At 43.1% G+C, this 20,197-nt stretch overlaps 1 protein-coding gene across 1 annotated transcript in view; it reads left to right on the plus strand.

Annotated features, from left to right (window-relative positions):
• Window positions 1-20,197, plus strand: part of pnkp (polynucleotide kinase 3'-phosphatase) — a 162,461-nt gene that overhangs the window by 8,109 nt on the left and 134,155 nt on the right. The window lies entirely within an intron of this gene.

A 20,197-nucleotide genomic window follows, 5' to 3' on the forward strand; every position in this document is an offset into this window, starting at 1 on the left:
GTTGGCAATTTCATTGCAACATGTTTGATACTTAATAGTAACATCTGAGATGGTCTGTTGCCTGCATAATGTTATACTGCTGCTGGTGGTGTAGACTGATTCTGGGTTGATCCAGAGTTGCTGCTGGGAAATGTTCGTCATCATCAGTCACAGGAAAGTTGTTAATGCCATGTTGTGCCAAAGTGTCTTCCAAGCTCTGTGTGCTGCAAGGATCTTCACCAAACACATTGTTGATGGCTCTGCAGTCAGTTCCTACGTTGGACAGTATACCTGCTATCCAGATTTGGACTGGTGTTTGATTTGTTCTCTTTTCATATTTTGTGGTGGATCCATGTGTTCCTAAAGAGATCCAGTCTCTTTTGAATGTCTGCAAATAGACAATTTGCAGGACCAATTTGTGGATCTCATTTTGGGGATCAAGGAGCTCTGAATCCTTCAGTTTTTAGAATAAGTTGAAGTACATGCAGAAAAACATCTCTCCAAATCTGCTCTATGGACAGATTCTCCGGTTATGTGACTTCTCTGTTCCAAACCTTGAACAAGATTCATGAAGAGGGCGATTTTTAATTTTTCACCACCATGGGCAGATTGCCCTCATGCAATCAGGAAGGCCATAAAGACACGTTGCCTTCACAAACTGGGTCAGCACAGTGGAGGCACTGTTATTAGTGTTGCAGTTCATGTAGTTTATACGGTGAGATTTCCCAGCAATAGCTCCATTTACATTTATGCATTTGGCAGACGCTTTTATCCAAAGCGACTTGCAGTGCAAGACCCTTATTTCAGGGACAATCCCCCTGGAGCAACCCGGAGTTAAGTGCCTTGCTCAAGGATGCAATGGTGGTGGCTGTGGGGATCGAACCGACAACCTTCTGCTTACCAGTTCAGTGCTTTAGCCCACTACACCACCGCCACTCCATGTACAACAAAACCCCACCTTGCATTAAATCACAGAGGTATAACTAAATTAACAAAGAAATCACAAATGTTCATCCAAAATGATTTAAAACCATTTAACATATTACCTATATAGTCACATATTTCCATCTATGTGCCATAAACATTTGGGATGAGGAACCTGGTAAACACTTCTGGCAATGGCACCACTCCATCTACATGCAGCCACAGCTGGATTAATTAGTGTCAGAGCTTCTCGGACTCTATGCTGCTGGACAAATGGCCCTTCAGCCTGTAGAAATACCATCATGATTAAGAAAAAAATAAAGAATTTATACATTAATTTAATATTACTCTATGAATACAGATTAATGAATTTAAAATTGCCTTTGCCTTACACACACCTCACTTCCTGAATTAGTTGCTGCATGAGCTCCTCATCAGGCAGTTGCATTTGTCGGTTACGTATAGGAATTCCAAACAACTTTGTTTTCCTATATGAAAAAGAAGAGAAGCATTTTAATCACGGGCATGGCTCTGTACCAGATCAATCCATTTGTAATTTAGTATAATCTCAGTAACACAAAGACATCAGTCAGGGGCATTGATTTTTAAATGGGACAAATCCAAACCTAAGGTTGGGTCTTTGACTGCTATGGCGTGAGAAAGAGAGAGTTGATGTTAAAACTAGGCCACAGGCTTCTCTATATGGATTTTTTTTCTGACACTGCATTCTGACTGCAAGAATAAGAAGAAAAAACAGAAGGCAATATAACAATGTTTTTACTCACCTGAATGAACTCGAGCAGCAGAGTAGGCCTCGTCTTGCTCTTCATTTTGCGTTAGCAAAATCCCCTTTAGGGTGATGAGAGTCTTTAAATTCAACCGCCGTCTTGGATCTTAACCAGGGCAGGACTGGTAGTCTGGCATTTCTCTTCCCAGTCCAGCCCTGGTCTTAACTGATTGTTAACTCTAGATAGATTAGTGACACACGCGTCTAATTGCATTTAGATGCCTTTGCTCACAGATACCCTGATGGTGAGCCCTTTCTGTGGCATGACATTGCCTTTCAATTCGCCTGAAAACCTGAGCTGCCATTTTACTCTCATCAGTTGACTGGTTATCAAGCTTTTAGTTTTAGACAGCTATTTGAATATTCATAGGGTACATAAGCACTACTCATTAGTAAGCACATATCCAAAAAGCAATTGCTGATATCAGAAATTAACCATTTTACTAGTAAAAATAAAATGTCAACATGTTTTACTAGTTGAATTTCTATTTTTGATATCAAGAATGTTCATTTCTGCAAGTGAAAATTACATTTTTGGATATCAACACACAAAAAAATTTTGGTTCTTTAGCGGTTCTTTGGGGTGGTTGAGGTGCTATATAGCACCACTGCCATATAAAGAACCAGTTCAGCCCAGTATGGTTCTTTAGTGGTTCTTCAGTGGTTCTTTGTATAGTTGAGGTGCTATATAGAACTGTATGGTTCTTTAAAGGTTTTATAAATTATGTCTTCTCTTATTTTAGAAAACAATTTAGAAATAATTGAATACAATAAAACAATGTATTTCCTGAGGATAACATATTAAAGCAGTGGTTTTCAACCTTTTTGCTCCCAAGCTTCCCCAACATGTATAAAGATATATTCCAGGGCCCCCACGGAGACTTTTTGACCTCAGAAAAGCATGCAAGTGATTTGAAACAGCTTTTGCCATTGTTGAAAATTAATCCCTGTTAAACATGTAAGAGTGGAGTAACATATTTAAAATATATGGAGAATTGGGTGGCCAGAAGAATGCAATAAGACAGGGTACTGAAAGCTGTCAGTTGCAGTTTAAATTATGCAGGAGGAGGAATAGAATTGGGGGATGAGAGAAATACAGGTCCTTCTCAAAAAATTAGCATATCATGAAAAGGGTCTCTAAACGAGCTATTAACCTAATCATCTGAATCAACTAATTAACTCTAAACACCTGCAAAAGATTCCTGAGGCTTTTAAAAACTCCCAGCCTGTTTCATTACTCAAAACCGCAATCATGGGTAAGACTGCCGACCTGACTGCTGTCCAGAAGGCCATCATTGACACCCTCAAGCAAGAGGGTAAGACACAGAAAGAAATTTCTGAACAAATAGGCTGTTCCCAGAGTGCTGTATCAAGGCACCTCAGTGGGAAGTCTGTGGGAAGGAAAAAGTGTGGCAAAAAACGCTGCACAACGAGAAGAGGTGACCGGACCCTGAGGAAGATTGTGGAGAAGGACCGATTCCAGATCTTGGGGGACCTGCAGAAGCAGTGGACTGAGTCTGGAGTAGAAACATCCAGAGCCACTGTGCACAGACACCAGAAACAGCGGCAGAAGCGCCTGACCTGGGCTACAGAGAAGCAGCACTGGACTGTTGCTCAGTGGTCCAAAGTACTTTTTTCGGATGAAAGCAAATTTTGCATGTCATTCGGAAATCAAGGTGCCAGAGTCTGGAGGAAGGAAATGCCAAAATGCCTGAAGTCCAGTGTCAAGAACCCACAGTCAGTGATGGTCTTGGGTGCCATGTCAGCTGCTGGTGTTGGTCCACTGTGTTTTATCAAGGGCAGGGTCAATGCAGCTAGCTATCAGGAGATTTTGGAGCATTTCATGCTTCCATCTGCTGAAAAGCTTTATGGAGATGAAGATTTCATTTTTCAGCACGACCTGGCACCTGCTCACATTGCCAAAACCACTGGTAAATGGTTTACTGACCATGGTATTGCTGTGCTCAATTGGCCTGCGAACTCTCCTGACCTGAACCCCATAGAGAATCTGTGGGATATTGTGAAGAGAAAGTTGAGAGACGCAAGACCCAACACTCTGTATGAGCTTAAGGCCGCTATCGAAGCATCCTGGGCCTCCATAACACCTCAGCAGTGCCACAGGCTGATTGCCTCCATGCCACGCCGCATTGAAGCAGTCATTTCTGCAAAAGGATTCCCGACCAAGTATTGAGTGCATAACTGAACATAATTATTTGAAGGTTGACTTTTTTTTGGTATTAAAAACACTTCTTTTATTGGTCGGATGAAATATGCTAATTTTTTGAGATAGGAATTTTGAGTTTTCATGAGCTGTATGCCAAAATCATCAGTATTAAAACAATAAAAGACCTGAAATATTTCAGTTGGTGTGCAATGAATCTAAAATATATGAAAGTTTAATTTTTATCATTACATTATGGTGAAGGGTGAGGGTCAAAATCCCTTGGCTCTTCAGATATATCAATACATATATATATCCTTTTATATCAATATCTATCTATATTCAGTTGCTTAACTTCTTTAATAAAGTGATGAATTAACTATATGCATGATCACATAATCAATTCTATTTTCTTATGCATAACTGAAATATACTTTGAATCATGTGTGTTGGAATGTTAACTAGTGTCTTTTAAGGAACATTCCAGAGTCTCTCTCTCTGTCCTGCCCGTAGTCTGAAGGTCCTTTGGGGATAAGCTTAGCTGTGATGAGAGGGGGCAGGGAGAATGTTAAACATATGTTCTGCGTTTGATCGTTACTTTTCTATGATTAAGTATATGGTTTAAAGTCCTATGCAATACTACCTGAATAGTAGAAGTGTGATTTTCTCTTATTATTTCTTTAGGGAAGAAAGGTATGTTATTTCTACCCTCTCCTCTGCCTGAGGAGTGAAAATTTTATCTCTCTTGTTTTGGCTTAAATGACCTGATAATGTGTGCTCTGGCTCTCCTGTGCCCAGAGAAAAACTGTTGTTCGTCAGTGTTTTGTGTGTGCGTTTGACCTTCTACCTAGGTTTTGCACCCAGGGAGGCACTCCAGGCCGACTCGAAGACGCCCGCGATCATCTGCGAGGTCACTTCAGACGTAAATCTCGGGTCCCAGGACGACAATTGCGCTGATTAATGTTGATAGGGCATAGCAATCTATATGTTGTGACTATGTTCTTGTAACCAATCAGGAGTGAAATAATAGAATGTACTCCTTGCAAATGGTATAATTGATGTAAAATTTTGTGTAAGGTATGATTTGGCTTTCGATCTCCTCGTGAGACTTTGCCTCTGGCTGTACCAATTTCACTGCAAACTATTCTTCAGTAAATTTTGGATTCTTTAATTGAACTTCTTGACTCCTGGTTTTCTTTCTCCATATCTGGTCTGGGTTATAACTATTATACCCCTAACAATGGAAAATAATGACCTTTATCACAATATGCTAATTTTTTGAGAAGGACCTGTATAAGACACTGATTGGCTGTGTAATGAACGTAAAATGGGGTTTCAAAGGTATGGAGGTGTTTAGGAAGTCAGCTGAATACAGAAATTATGTCAATAAGGCTATATGCATATACTAAACGCTATGTGTCATTTCAAATAATTTGGCCATATCTTGATGTTTTGTGACTGTAGCGTTCTGTAAGTAGAGGTTTCAATAATTTACTATCATATCATAAAAAAACCCTGTGAACCTATACCTTTCTGTTGAGGACTGCATTCAAGAATTAAGTAGGCTACTAATTTCCAATGTGGCATAAAAATATTAATTTACTATCAAAGGCATTCTTAATATCCTGAAAAGTCTCATCACTAACCATAATACATTTAAGGAAATAAATATGGGACCTGCCCAAAATTCAGATTAAAACACAACAGGCATGTATGCCTATCAGTGTATGCATTTCACTCATATAGAGCTGGTCTACACCAGAGCCTTCTCTTTGTCATATTAAGAGATCCAGCAATTCCACAATGAGCACTTGTCATTAAAATGTGTTTTTGACACGGAACTACATTTGACCAGAGCACGTAGGTCCGGTGCGCCCTGACAGTGCGCGAGCGCGAGAGCGGCGGGAAAAATTTGGAAACAACTGCGACGTTGGACTCGAAAACTAGGAGGAACCGGCTTCAGAGTGTCAATACGCAGATATTTTTTGAGGTGAGTGTCTTAGCGACAGCTGCCAGAGAAACAGGCTATTAACGTTACTTGCTTGTCAGGTATATTTATGTTATGCTCCCTTTAAATCTTTTTTATATCGCTGATAGTGGTGACAGGGAGTAGATGGCGGTGGGCTAACAGCTGACAGTAAAATGGCGGTGGGCTAACGGCTGAACCGCTTGTTAGCCAGTAGAATCCAAGTAGGGATGTCTGATCCCGCAGTGACAGGATTTATAGCTGCATGTGTAGCAAAGTACTAAATATGAACAATTTAAGAATATCAAAGTAACACATATGTACACCTTACAACTAAAAAAAAATGACTGACAAAATTAAATATTAATGTTATTACAAGAATTAACTAATAGTAACCATTTAAAGCTCAAATGATGTATTAATGTAACGTTACCATGCAAGAGGCATATGTTACATTAGCCAGTGTAACCTAATGTAAAACACTTCTTTGCAAGTGTACTAGAATGGAAACAAACAATAATGCTAAGTTAAATGTTGGCTGAATTTAGGCTATTTATCATTATTTATTGACGTAAACCTATATCTTGTCGTGAATATTTTAATGAATCATGTTTATTTTATCCAGTTAACAATTTAACATTACTGTTACTGTAGCTACTGTTCTTTTTATCTAGTATTTCTGTTTGTTATAAGTTAAGTTAGCAGATATGAGTCATTCATGTTTCCATGAGGCCTAATGTTTGTCATCACTATGTTGCAGATAGAGCTAAATGCTAACATTCATCCTAGTTTTGTAATTTTATTTTTTTTTCTCTCTATCTTCAGGTTATGACGGACTTAACATGTTGGACTTATGTCCAAGTTTGTCAATGGTTGAGAGATATTGACTTGGGGGAATTCTGTGAAACATTTGCGGGTGAGCTTCAAGTATTTTGTGATCGATGCACCAGTGCCCTAACAGCCATGTAAGAACAGTCTCTTACAACAGATACCTCAAACACCTGCAGTATTTCCATGAGAATGGGCCAAATTTCGTTGTTTTATGTGGACACAATGGCTGCCAATAAAAGTACAAAAGAGTGAGTTCTTTACGTGTCCATGTTTTTCGGACTCACAAAATCTTGAGAAACGCAGGGGACTCTGAGAAAAATCAGGAGGCTCCAGGCACCTTAACTACCTTGATCGATTTGGAGAAGACTTTTGATTCTGAAGAACCAAGTATCTCTTTTGCTGAAAAAATATATGGTTTCAGATCGCTAATTGAGAGACATTTTGCATTGTTTTGTTTAAAACTTCAAGAAAAGTTGTCGCAGTTCTGTCTCTTGGATCCGCGACACGGGACGGTCGCGATTTCGGTCTCTGTTTCAGAACCATTACAGACATAATTTCAATGCAGACATTAGGTTTTTGTTTGTTGCTCTCCACAAACTATGCTGTCAAAGAAAATTACATTTATTTTCAGTTAATGGCCAAAAGTATTTGAGCAGTTGTATTACGGTAGTTAAATTAATTTGTTTACTCATAAGGTTTGCCTTCAAATAAATGTGAGAGAAGATGGTTAATGCTAGTGTCCTCTCTTCCCCAGGGCCATGCTCAGACCAGCACTCCTGGCATCTCAACACCTAAGATGGTGCTTAAAGGCTGCAGGGAAGGTCATCCTATGCAGTATGACCACATTGTGCTCACTATGGATGGCCAGGTAATCACAGAAGAGAGCGAGGACATCTCGATGGCATTGGGCCTCCTCCTGTGTGTTTATTTTGTGTTTGGAATCCAGTATCCTAAAGGACTCAAGAAGACACTGAACTTTTTGGAGTGTGTTATGTTGAAACTGAAAGATGCAGCCGGACTTCCTGTCACAATAAAAAGAGTCTACAACTCAATCTCTGAGTAGACTGTAGGACTCAATAATCTCTTTCTGGATGGCCAGTTCAAGAGAACAAGGACTTTTACACTGGGCCTCTTCTAGTTCTAGTTCTATTTCCACTTTCTTTTGTTTTTGAAATCCTTATAAACATCTTATTGTGCTGTTGACTGAACAATACTTGAGGACGTCAACTGTTTTAGTCAGTTTCACTTCTTTCATTAACTCGCTAATTTAATGTTAAAGAAATATAGATTTTACAAATAATATATATATATAGTTAAGAAGTAGGCTTATGCCTGAATAGGCCACAAAGAGATCAGCTTAATGGGCTACAGTAAAAGGTTGTTGTTGTTTTTTTTACATATTTTAAAATGTACATATTATAGCTTGTTGGATTATTTTGTGTCTATAAAAGGGAAGTATATTGTGATTATTTTTATATATAGATAGATATAATGTTTGTATATATATATATATATATATATGTTTATATATATATATATATATATATATATATATATATATGTTTGTATATGTATATAAATGTTTTTTCTCTGACTTGTCAGCTTTGAATTTACTTGCTGTGGAAAAAATTAATTAAAAGGTTTTGTAAGGGTAATGCATCTTGTTTCTTAATAAGTATTTAGTACATGGTTTAGATTTTTTTGAGCCACTGTGTGGTAACAAATGACTATCATTCACTTTTTAAGTAATTGTAGTTGCCATTTAGAAGCATATTAACTTGTCTATGGTAGGATCTGCCATGAATTAAGAGTCCTACTAGGGCAAAATGCAAAAACAATATATGGCACGTAATGGTTCTATATAGTCCCATTTGAAAAAGCTCTTTAAAAATAGAGTTCCCATAACAAGTTCCCATATGATTACGAACCAAAGAACCACTGTTGGGTACTGTTAAGCACCATTTTTGTTGAAGCAATATAGTGCTAAATGGCACCTAATAGTTCTATATAGCACCTGTAAAGATGGGTGCTATATAGCACCAAAACTGGTTCCCCTATGATTACGAGCCAATGAACCACTTTTAGTGCTGTTTAGCACCATTTTTGTTTAGAGTAATTCTTAAGAATTAGCCTTTTGACTAGTAAAAATGTAATTGTTGATATCAAAAATTCATATCCTTGGAATGAATATAAGCTAAAATGGCTTGCCATACCAGTCTTTAGGTCATGGTCAGTTTGCATGTCTGACTTCTGGATGCACACTCTACCTGGTTGATCAGTCCCATCCATTCACAGTGGAATTTCATGGAATTTCAAATGAAAACTATTCCTCTCCTCAGAAGGAGAAAAGAAAAGTAGCAAATGAAAGCAAAGACAGTCAAAGCAGCTCAAAGGATGAGACCCAGAAGTCAGCTCCCAAGAGGAACATGAAGGATTACTTTGCTTCATCACCAAAAAAGATAGATCTTCCAGGTCTGTGTATCTGTTTGGGAATATACGATCAAATCTTGATGTTGCAAAGTATAAACTTTATTTATTAAAGAAATAGTTGCCCAAAAATGAAAATTCTCATCATTTACTCACCCTCATGCCATTCCAGATATTTCTTCTGCTGAACACAAACAAATATTTTTTAGAAGAATGTCTCTGCTCTGTAGGTCCATACAACTTTGAAGCTCCAAAAGCATATAAAGACAGCATATAAGTAATCCATAAAACTCCAGTGGTTTAATCCATGTGATATGATAAGTGTGGCTGAGGAACAGATCAACATTTAAATCCTTTTTTACTATAAATCTCCATTTAACTGCAGTATAAAGCACATTACTCTCCTAAATGTTCTTCTTTTGATTCGTATTCTTTGTGCATATCGCCACCTACTGGGCAAGGAGGAGAATTGATAGTAAAATAAAGACTTAAATATTGATCAGCATCTCACCAACACATATCATGTCGCTTTTGAAAACTACTGGAGTTTTATGGATTACTTTTATGCTGTCTTGGTGATTTTTGGAGCTTCAAAGTTTTGCCCAACATTCACATTGTATGGACCTACAGAGCTGAGATATTCTCGGAAGATAAAATCTCTGTTTATGTTCTGCTGAAGAAAGAAAGACATACACATCTGGGATGGCATGAGGGTGAGTAAATTATTAGATAATTTGTATTTTTTGGTGAACTATCCCTTTAAGCCAGTTATAATGTACATTGTCTCACTGAGACTTCCGCACATGTTTTGCACCCTGTTACATAGGCAATAAAACGACCGCACAGCCCACAAGATGAAGTCCCTGATATGAAACGAGGACGTGGCAATGAGGATGATGATGAGACCTCATCTGAGGAGAAGCTCAGGCACTTGCGAGAATTTGCACAGAAAGAAAGTGATGACACCCTGGACTCGCCGTCAGCAAAACCCAATGCTGCTCCTTCCACTTGCTCTCAGAGTCACTGGCAACAAACAGGCAGCCTGATGCTCAACACTGCTGCAGGGGTTTCTGAAAGCTCCAAAGTAAGACTAGATCTTTTTAGCAGGAAATCTATTTCTATATTTAACAGACTATTCATTTCTGTGTAATCCATATGTAAATCCATACGTATGTAATTTGTGTAATTTTTGTTTCGTATGTTTAATTTACCAAAAACCTGCATCCTTCTGTTCTATACGACCATGGCTTTATTGTGTAATTCAGATTGCAGGGTTTGACACTGACGGCTGTATTATCACTACAAAGTCAGGGAAAGTTTTCCCCTTAAGTCCAGATGACTGGAGGTGAGTTTGGCTTATAAACCTGGTATAAACAGAAGTTGTCTTTCTCTGCAGTCTCACATGTGCTGTTTTACTGTGTGCTCTTGTGTAGAATTCTTTACCCAGAGATACAGCCCAGACTAGCCAGTCTGTTAAAGAAAGGATTCAAGGTGCTGCTTAATTAACTTTCAGTCTTTTTTTTTTTTTGTCGATATAGTTAAAATAAAGCTGAAGTGTCAAAAGTTTGTTTGAACTTTCCATTTTTTTGTCTTTGCTTTAATAAACCACCATGTGTGTCTCTGTTGTAGGTGGTAGTTTTTACCAATCAGATGGGCATTTCTCGTGGCAAACTCAGACCAGAGGTGTTCAAATCAAAAGTTGAGGATATTCTAGAGACACTGCAGTTGTCTGTCCAGGTTTGTAATGCTACGTTCACTCTTCTGCATTATATCCTATTGAGAGTGTCACTTATTAATCGTGTAAGCATAATATTTCATAATATTTCAGTATGAATTATTAATTTAACACATGGAATAATTTGTCCTTTTGCAGGTGTTTGTTTCCACAGCTCCAGGTATTTACAGAAAGCCTGTGATGGGAATGTGGGACCATTTGTGTGAGAAGGTGAATTGCTAAATGTGTGTGTGTGTCTCTCATTAGAATAATTAGAATTAATTATTTATTTTACATTACATACATTGAGCACCAAGTTCAGTTCAGTCAACCTGCAAATGTTATATGTGACACTGTTGTGTTTTCACAGGCAAATGGTGGAATGACTGTTGACAAATCACAGAGTTTCTATGTTGGAGGTGAGCTAAAACAGAAAACCCAAATTTCCATTTCATGTGTGATCATATCTGTATAAAGTGATGATAAATGTTTGGTGTTGGTTGTCTCAAATGGTTGTGATATGTTCTAGAGACACATCGATCCGATACCTGGATAATGACGATCAGGTATCAGTAGTAATGGTTTTTACCACCAAGCTAAAAATTACATTTAAGAATTACAAAAGCATCATTAGAGTAGTCCATGTGACTCTTGCATTTTATTCAAAACTCTTGAAGACATAAGATAGTTTTGAAAATTGAAAAAGACTGTGTTTAATAAATATATAGACTGCATGCCCTGAACCCCTCACTGAATGAGCGCTGTCCTTTGATACACACACACACACACACACACACACACACACACACACACACACACACACACACACACACACACACACACACACACACACTCACTCACGCACACGTTGTGTTTCCATGTTTTATGGGGACTTTCTATAGACATAATGGTTTTTATACTCCACAAACTAAATATTATATCCCCTAACCCTCACAGAAATGTTCTGCATTTTTAAATTTTCCATAACATTTAGTATCATTTATAAGCTGTTTTCCTCATGTGGAACGTGTGAAATGTCCATTTGATCCCCACAAAGTGATAAATACTCGCTCACACACACAGTATGCTTTGGGCTCGTGATATGCTGCAAGTTTATTTTTTAGCTCTATGTGAGCGCTAAACACAAACATCATCTCAGATGTAGATGCTTTAATTAGGTTCACTTATAACATCCATTGAGAACGCACTGGAGGAGCATTTGACCAGATTTTGATTAAAAAAACAACAACAACTAATGAAACTACCTTGAACTAGCCTACAAACAAACACTCAAAAGTATTTGAACATTCTGCCAAATTAAAGACAGAGGGTTTTAAATTAAGACATTATGAATGAAATATTTTGTTTTTGTATAATAAAATTAGAATATTTTGTAATATTAATAAAATAAATATTGTTATGATTAGATCTAAAGTCCAGTTTAAATGTGCAAAGAGATCTGTCTTGTTTTCGTTGTTCATGGTCAAATGGCAGAATTTGACCATCATTCTTCGCTACACCACAGGCACAATAGTTTTATTGTGTTTCTGTTGTTGATGGTAATAAAGACATTAATGCCAAACACTGTACAACAGTGTGTTTATATCAGCTTCAATAAATTGCAGGTGCATTTTCATCAATATTTTGATGATAAAAAACTTATATTTTATTTGTGAAATGTGGCAATTCTCTGACATGGTTTTGCAGCATGTACTGTACAATGACCCAACAGCACAGCAGATTATATGTATAATGTTGATTTCCCATCATTTACAGATGCAGCAGGTCGTCCTGCTAACTGGGCCCCCGGGAAAAAGAAGAAAGACTTTTCCTGCAGTGACAGACTGGTAACGGCCTATAAGTCTTCTTCACAACCAGCAGATTGAATTAGTTCCTGCTAGTTAGTTTAAAAGAGTGACTGCATTTTACTTGGGCACTGTTTGGTTTTAATATTTTAACTGTTTCGGCCACAAGAGGGAGCTGTACTGTTATTTTTCCTTTCCCTCCTCTAGTAGAACCAAAAAGGAAAGTTTCAAGTCATGGATCTATTCACAGTAGTTCATCTTAAAATTTTGATGAAATTGACAACAAGGCTGTGAGGGATAGACAGTTTCTTTAATTGGTTGTGGTGTTATTAAAAGTTCTCTTACGAGAGGTTCTCTCGTATTGCGTAAGCTAGCTTACGCTACGGGAAAGATTAATCTTTTCTGAGATATTGAAGCCAAAAAATTATCCTTAATTTTGTATCATTTGTCAACGCAGTGCAGCAACTGCAGACCTTGAGCGGGCTAGCTAGCGAGCTCATTGGTTGCTCTGCGGCAACTGCTGCAGCCTATAGACGAACTTGGGCGAACTTGCGTCCAATGAGAGGTGTCCGCACGCTTACTGCATCAAAGCCCGCCAAAATGGGCGTGGCTAGAGTGCATATAAGCGTAGTTCGTAGGCTGGAACCCTGATTTTCATCTCTTCAGCGAAGCTCTTCGCATCTCTGAACTGGAAGCCGCGTCGCCGTTCGAGGGGCATCTAGCAAGCTTGGACAGCGCTCGAAGAAGCCGGCCGTCTCCGCCACCTTCAGCCATCCTGCGAGCTACGCCATCCGGCGACGTATCCTTTTTTAAGGCAAGCTAGTTCTTAAGAACTTCACAAAAGAGTAACGAGCGTCTTTTTTAAGATGCCTCGCACCGGAGACCGCCACATCATCTGCGCTCTCTGCCTGGGACTGGGGCATGCAGAGCTCGCCCTCGCTGAAGGCGGATGCGACCTCTGTGAGGAGCTTCCGATGTCGACCCTTCGGGCTCGACTCGAAGCGCTCAGAACCGAAGCCACCATGCCGCCTTCCGTTCCGCCGCGCAGGAAAAAGCGCCGCTCCCAAAGGCTGCCAGAACCAGTGATAGAAGCGACTGCCTCGCCGGAGCTTCTCCCTCGAGCATCGCTCTCACCCTCCCCGCCCCCCCGGGACGCGCAGTTGCCGCCCAGCAGCCGCACTGCGGCCATCTTGGAGGACGAAGCGGAGGATAAGGGCTGTTCCATCATGGCTTCGGACAGCGAGGAGTGGTCAGGCTCCCACGCCTCCTCCTCGGCCCAGGAATCCAGCAGGACCCGCGCCGGAGTCGAAGGGGAACTAACACGCCTCCTCACACAGGCCGTCGACCGCCTCGGGCTCGAGTGGTCACCACCCCTGAGCAGGCTCCCAACAGACTCGATGGCTGCTTTCTTCAGAGCCGTCGCCGCGCAACACCCGCGGCCCGGGCCGCTCCCTTCCTGCCGGAATACAACACTGAGCTTGCAAAGTCGTGGAACGCGCCTTTCTCGGCCAGGATCCGTTCCCACGTCTCCACCCCTCTCGCTTCGGTGGACGGCGCCACCGAGAAGGGCTACTCCTCCATCTCCGGTCGAGGATTCGGTATCAGCACACCTTTGCCCGCCCTCCACGAGATGGCGGTCTAAGCCAGTGCTCCCGTCTAAGGCCTGCAGAGCGACTTCCGCCTATGTTGGCCGCGCCTATTCCGCCGCCGGCCAAGCCGCATCTGCTCTGCACTCCATGGCCGTCTTACAGATCCTCCAAGCGGACCTTCTTCGGGAGTGGGATGAGAAAGGCAGGCACCCAGAGGCTGTTACAGATCTAAGAAGCGCGACAGACCTCGCCCTTCGCGCCACCAAGCTGCAGCCCAAGCTCTAGGGAAGTGCATGGCCTCGCTGACTGTGACTGAGAGACACCTGTGGCTAACGCTAGCCGACATGGGAGAAGCAGAGCGCTCCACGTTCCTCAATGCACCGCTCTCTCCGACCGGTCTCTTCGGCTCTGTGGTGAGTGGCATTGTTGACCGCTTTTCAGAAGTCCAGAAAGCCACCCAAGCCATGAACCTCTTCCTGCCGCGTCGCGCTAGCTCCTCTGCAGGCCGCCCACGTGACCAGCCTCCTGCACGAGCCTCGTCACAGCGCCCAGCTCAACAAAGTCAGACTTCTCAGCGTCGACAGGGCGGACGCCCTCGATCGCGCTCAGACAGCCGCCGCAGACCGCCGCCCCCCCGCGGGCCTCGGTCTAAGGTTGCGCTGAAACCTGAGCAACCGAAGTCCTCCTAGCCTTGTTGAAAAAACGACGGCTCAGTCCCGCTGCGGCCGGACCACCGTCAAAGCTTCGCCCCCTGTCAGTCCCCCTCTCTCAGGCTACTACAGTGGTGGATTCAGCAGCCAACAAGCCGGTGATACTGCCCGCTTGCCTGCACTCAAACGCCATTTTCACGGCGACCCAAAGAAATCTTGTAAAGAGCAAACATGCCTTATGTGTAGAAAATGTGCCCACAATCCAGTGTTCACCTCTACACACAAGCATTACACTTCCCGTGTCCTGATCAGAGCCCACTCACATAAAGCGGACACAGCCCGCTCGAGTGTTAGAGTCAATAAACGTGCTCACGAATACGTGCGCGTGCCCATTCTCTGCCCGCTCTGTCACACGGCCAGCAAACACTTCTCTGTATGTAAGTCCCGTGCCCGTGACTATGCTCGCGCATCACTTAACAGATGTGACTCTTTCCCCATTCACCTCAATCGGGAAGTCACTCACAGAACAGCCTGTCCCTGCTGTCTGCGAGCAGTCATGCATAAGCACAGTAAGCGCGCTCACACATTCTGTTCAGCGCGCTGTGTGCAGCAATCAGGGCGATTTGGCCATTCACCCTCTAGCGTTACGCTTCAAAGCGTGGGAAGCTATCCCAGGGATATCCAAATGGGTGTTAAGCACAATAAAACAGGGCTATTTGCTACAGTTCGATCGCCGCCCTCCCTGCTTCAGAGCGCGGCTCGAAACTATGGTGAACACGGAAGCTGCCTGCATGCTTCGTTCAGAAATAGCAACCTTCTGTGCAAAAGGGCCATAGAGAAAGTGCCGCCTTCGCTGAGCGAGTCGGGGTTTTACAGCCGTTATTTTCTTGTTCCCAAGAAAGATGGCGGCCTCAGACCAATATTAGATCTCAAGGGTTTGAACAAGGTGCTTGCAAAAAGACCGTTCAAAATGCTTACAATCAGGAAACTCCTCGCGCATACGCACCGGGGGGACTGGTTTATCTCTCTCGATCTGAAAGATGCCTACTTTCAGATTCAGATAAATCCCCGTCACAGGCCATTCTTGAGATTCGCCTTCGACGGCCAGGTTTATCAATACACCGTCCTTCCGTTCGGCCTGTCTTTAGCACCCCGTACTTTCACGAAGTGCATGGATGTGGCGCTCGCACCCCTGCAGAGTCAGGGCTTGCGAATTCTGAACTATTTGGACGACTGGCTGATTATGGCACAGTCACATACGGAGCTTCTGTCTCACAGAACAGTTCTCCTCAGCCATCTGAACAGTTTGGGTCTTGCAGTCAATTGGACAAAGAGCTCACTACAGCCCAGTCAGGCAATCTCCTTCCTTGGAATAGAACTAGACTCCGTGGCAATGACGGCTCGCTTATCTACACAGCGTGCGCGCCGTGTTCAGCGACTAGCCGCGTCCTTTCAGATGAACAGCCTCATGCCTCTGAAAAAAATTCAGAGAGTGCTAGGTTACATGGCCTCAGCCGCAGCAGTACTTCAGCTGGGTTTACTGCGCATGCGCCCGCTTCAGCATTGGCTAAACACCGGCGCGTCTCCCTGGGCTTGGGCCACAGGCCGCCAGCCGATCAAGGTGACTCAGACCTGTATTTCAGCTCTGCAGCCCGGGACAGTGGCCGAATGGTATCAGCGGGGAGTGACGATGGGAGCTGTATCTCGCCAAAAAGTCATCTCGACAGACGCGTCCAACACGGGTTGGGGCGCGGTCTGCGAGGGCTCTCCGGTTTTTGGCCTATGGTCAGTTCAGGAAAAGCTCCTTCACATAAATTGTCTGGAAATGATAGCGGTCGAGTACGCGCTTGTGCGCTTTCTCCCGGTCATTCAGGGTCACCACGTCCTGGTCCGGTCGGACAACAGATCTGTGGTATCCTACCTAAACCATCAGGGCGGTGTCAGATCCAGGAACCTCTTCCATCTGACGAAACGCATACTGAGTTGGTCCCAGTGCCACCTGCGCTCGCTGAGGTCGACGCACGTGCCAGGCCACATGAACGATGGCCCAGACAGACTGTCCAGAGACAATATTCCTCCAGGAGAATGGTCCCTGCACGCTCAAACAGTCCAGAAGTTATGGCGCATATTCGGCAGAGCAGAGATAGACCTCTTTGCGTCAGAAGAGAACTCTCACTGCCCAATATTTTTCTCGAAAAGCGAGGACACGCTGGCCCAGGACTGGCCCAACCGCCCTCTTTACGCCTTCCCTCCCGTCTCGCTATTGCCACAGGCAATGCAGAGGATCAGGGAGACGCGTCACTCGGTGCTCCTCATAGCCCCACGTTGGGAGAATCAGACATGGTTCCCGGAGCTTACGCAGCTGTCACTGACAGCGCCGTGGCCCATCCCAGTGAGAGCAGATCTCCTCTCTCAAGCTCGCGGCACGATCTGGCATCCCCACCCAGAGTGCCGGGCGCTGCACGCGTGGGTGATCAACGACTACCCGTCGCTCTGCCAGAAGGGGTAATAAACCCCATCATACACGCTAGAGCCCCTTCCACGAGAAGAATCTATGCGTCAAAATGGTCTGTGTTTTCAAAATGGTGCACCGACAGAGACCTGGACCCACGGACATGTGGGGTGTCGTCGCTGGATAAGGGCAGATCCCCATCCACGCTCAAAGTGTATGTGGCGGCCGTCGCGGCGTTCGCTGAACCCCTGCACGGCCAGTCACTGGGAAAAAACGAGCTGGTCATCCGCTTCCTCAAGGGAGCTAGAAGGATGAACCCCCCGCGCCCCCCATCGGTTCCTATCTGGGATCTTTCTATAGTTCTCGAAACTATGAAAGCCCCCCCTTTCGAACCGCTTCAATCCGTGGATTTGAAATACCTTTCACTCAAAACCGTTTTTCTGACTGCCCTGTCATCAGTCAAACGTGTGGGAGACCTTCACGCGCTGTCTGTCAGCGCTGCGTGTCTTGAGTTCGGACCAAGTGACTCCAAGGTCATTTTAAAGCCTAGACACGGCTATGTTCCCAAGGTGATTGGTACTCCTTTCAGAGCACAGGTCATTTCCCTATCGGCGCTGCCAGCATCCGATAGCGAACGCGACGCCAGTCTCCTTTGCCCAGTCAGAGCACTGAGATTGTATACTGCGCGCTCTGCCTCTTTCAGACGCTCTGAGCAGCTTTTCGTTTCGTTCGGAGGGCGCACCAAAGGTCTCGCCGCCTCGAAACAGACACTGTCTAGATGGATATTGGACGCTATTGCTGCCGCATACGCGCCAAAAGACCTGCCATGCCCGTTGGGCATTAGGGCTCACTCCACTAGAGGCATGGCCTCATCGTGGGCATGGTCCAGCGGGATTTCCATTCACGACATATGTGTGGCAGCGGGCTGGGCTTCCCCCTCCACCTTTGTCAGATTTTACAATCTGGAAGTGCCCGCCCTGCAGGCAAAACTACTAGCGGTTTAATATGCTACAGCTCCCCTGGTGAGCTACACTGATGGGACTCATTCCACACAGACCGGCACCGCCGCTCTGTCGTTCCCTTCCCACTATGTGCTTATGTATTACACACACACTGGCCCGCACTCTTGCCGGCCAAATATTATTTCCCCACTCACAAGGGCTCCCCCGGGTCCCCCCACCCCCGGGGCTCATGCAGTGGATGCTTGGCGCGCACGGCGTTGACAATGGGTTCCTGTAGCGTAAGCTAGCTTACGCATTACGAGAGAACCTCTCGTAAGAGAAAGAATCGGTTACCTAATGTAACCTCGGTTCTCTCTAGATGAGGGAACAAGTATTGCGTAGCCGGCCGTGCTCGCACCACGAGCGACTTTCGCTTCATTCAATGAAAACCAGGGTTCCAGCCTACGAACTACGCTTATATGCACTCTAGCCACACCCATTTTGGCGGGCTTTGATGCAGTAAGCGCGCGGACGCCTCTCATTGGACGCGAGTTCGCCCAAGTTCGATCTATAGGCTGCAGCAGTTGCGCAGCCAATGAGCTAAGCCAACTCAAGGTCTGCAGTTGCTGCACTGCGTTGACAAATGATACAAAATTAAGGATAATTTTTTGGCTTCAATATCTCAGAAAAGATGAATCTTTCCCGTAGCGTAAGCTAGCTTACGCAATACTCATTCCCTCATCTAGAGAGAACCGAGGTTACGTTAGGTAACCGATTCGTTTTTTGGATCATTCTGCTGACGAAACATTGAAATGAAAACAAATGTTAATAGACAGAAAACATGTGATCTAGGAGCTTTACATTGGATACCATTAAAGAGAATACCATCAATCCCTCACAGCCTTGTTTTAATTCACATCAAAAATAGCTCGACTGTGAATAAGGTCTATTTGATCGACTTTTAACAAAATACAGCTGCACCATTTTGGATTTTCTCTCTTATGCCCATAGTTTGCTCTCAACATTGGTCTTCAGTTTCACACTCCCGAGGAATTCTTCTTGGGCTGGAAGTCGGCTCAGTTCAGCATGCCAACCTTTGACCCTGTAAAGTATTTGTCTTTTTCTGTTTCTATTATGAATTAATCGTATTGTTTTATTTATGAATATTTGCTTAAACATGAATCCAGGTTAGTTGAGTTTTGAAGTGACATTTATACTTCCAAAGTGTATTTTTGTTTTTCAATTCAAATTTCTAGAGAAATTTAGACACTAAAATGCGTCTTTACGATCCTCCTGATGCCACCCTCACATCTACCAAACAGGAAGTCATTGTTGCAGTGGGATTCCCTGCATGTAAGCCCTCTTTTGTGATCTGTATCGGTGTTTTTCTTCATGTTTCTTCCAGATGAAGTGTTGATTCAACCCTTTTTTCTCCTTTTGCAGCGGGCAAATCTACCTTTTTCCAGACACACATCATTCCAAAAGGCTATGCATATGTGAACAGGGTGAGCTCAAGCTCTGCTGTATTTATTCACTTTCTGTTTGTGAAATGTTAGAGGATCATATCCATAGTTAATTTGATGAACAACACCATTTTGAACTTTCTAAACTTCATGAAAGACTTCAGACATCCACTAAAATTCTGCCTATTTTAGTTTGTAAAACCGTGGGTACAAATTGTGAAATCATGGGTACTGTTTACGGATCTGTGGAAACGGATTGGAAAATTGAGGGAACGGTTTACGAATCTGTGGGATTCATTATATAAATTATAATTTTTTTATGTTGACAGTCTTTCAATTGCAGTATGTTGTAGAACATGTAGTTTGTAGAGTTTCTGAAGTGTTGTAGACATGTTTCGTCTATAATGATAACATTTTTATTTCTGCTTGAATTTAGCCTTAAATAATTATAATTTCAAGGCAATTTGTTACAGACATCCTTACAACTAAAACTGTTTAAGCATATAAA

Source organism: Xyrauchen texanus, chromosome 36, assembly GCF_025860055.1.
Source record: "Xyrauchen texanus isolate HMW12.3.18 chromosome 36, RBS_HiC_50CHRs, whole genome shotgun sequence".
NCBI classification, from domain to species: domain Eukaryota; kingdom Metazoa; phylum Chordata; class Actinopteri; order Cypriniformes; family Catostomidae; genus Xyrauchen; species Xyrauchen texanus.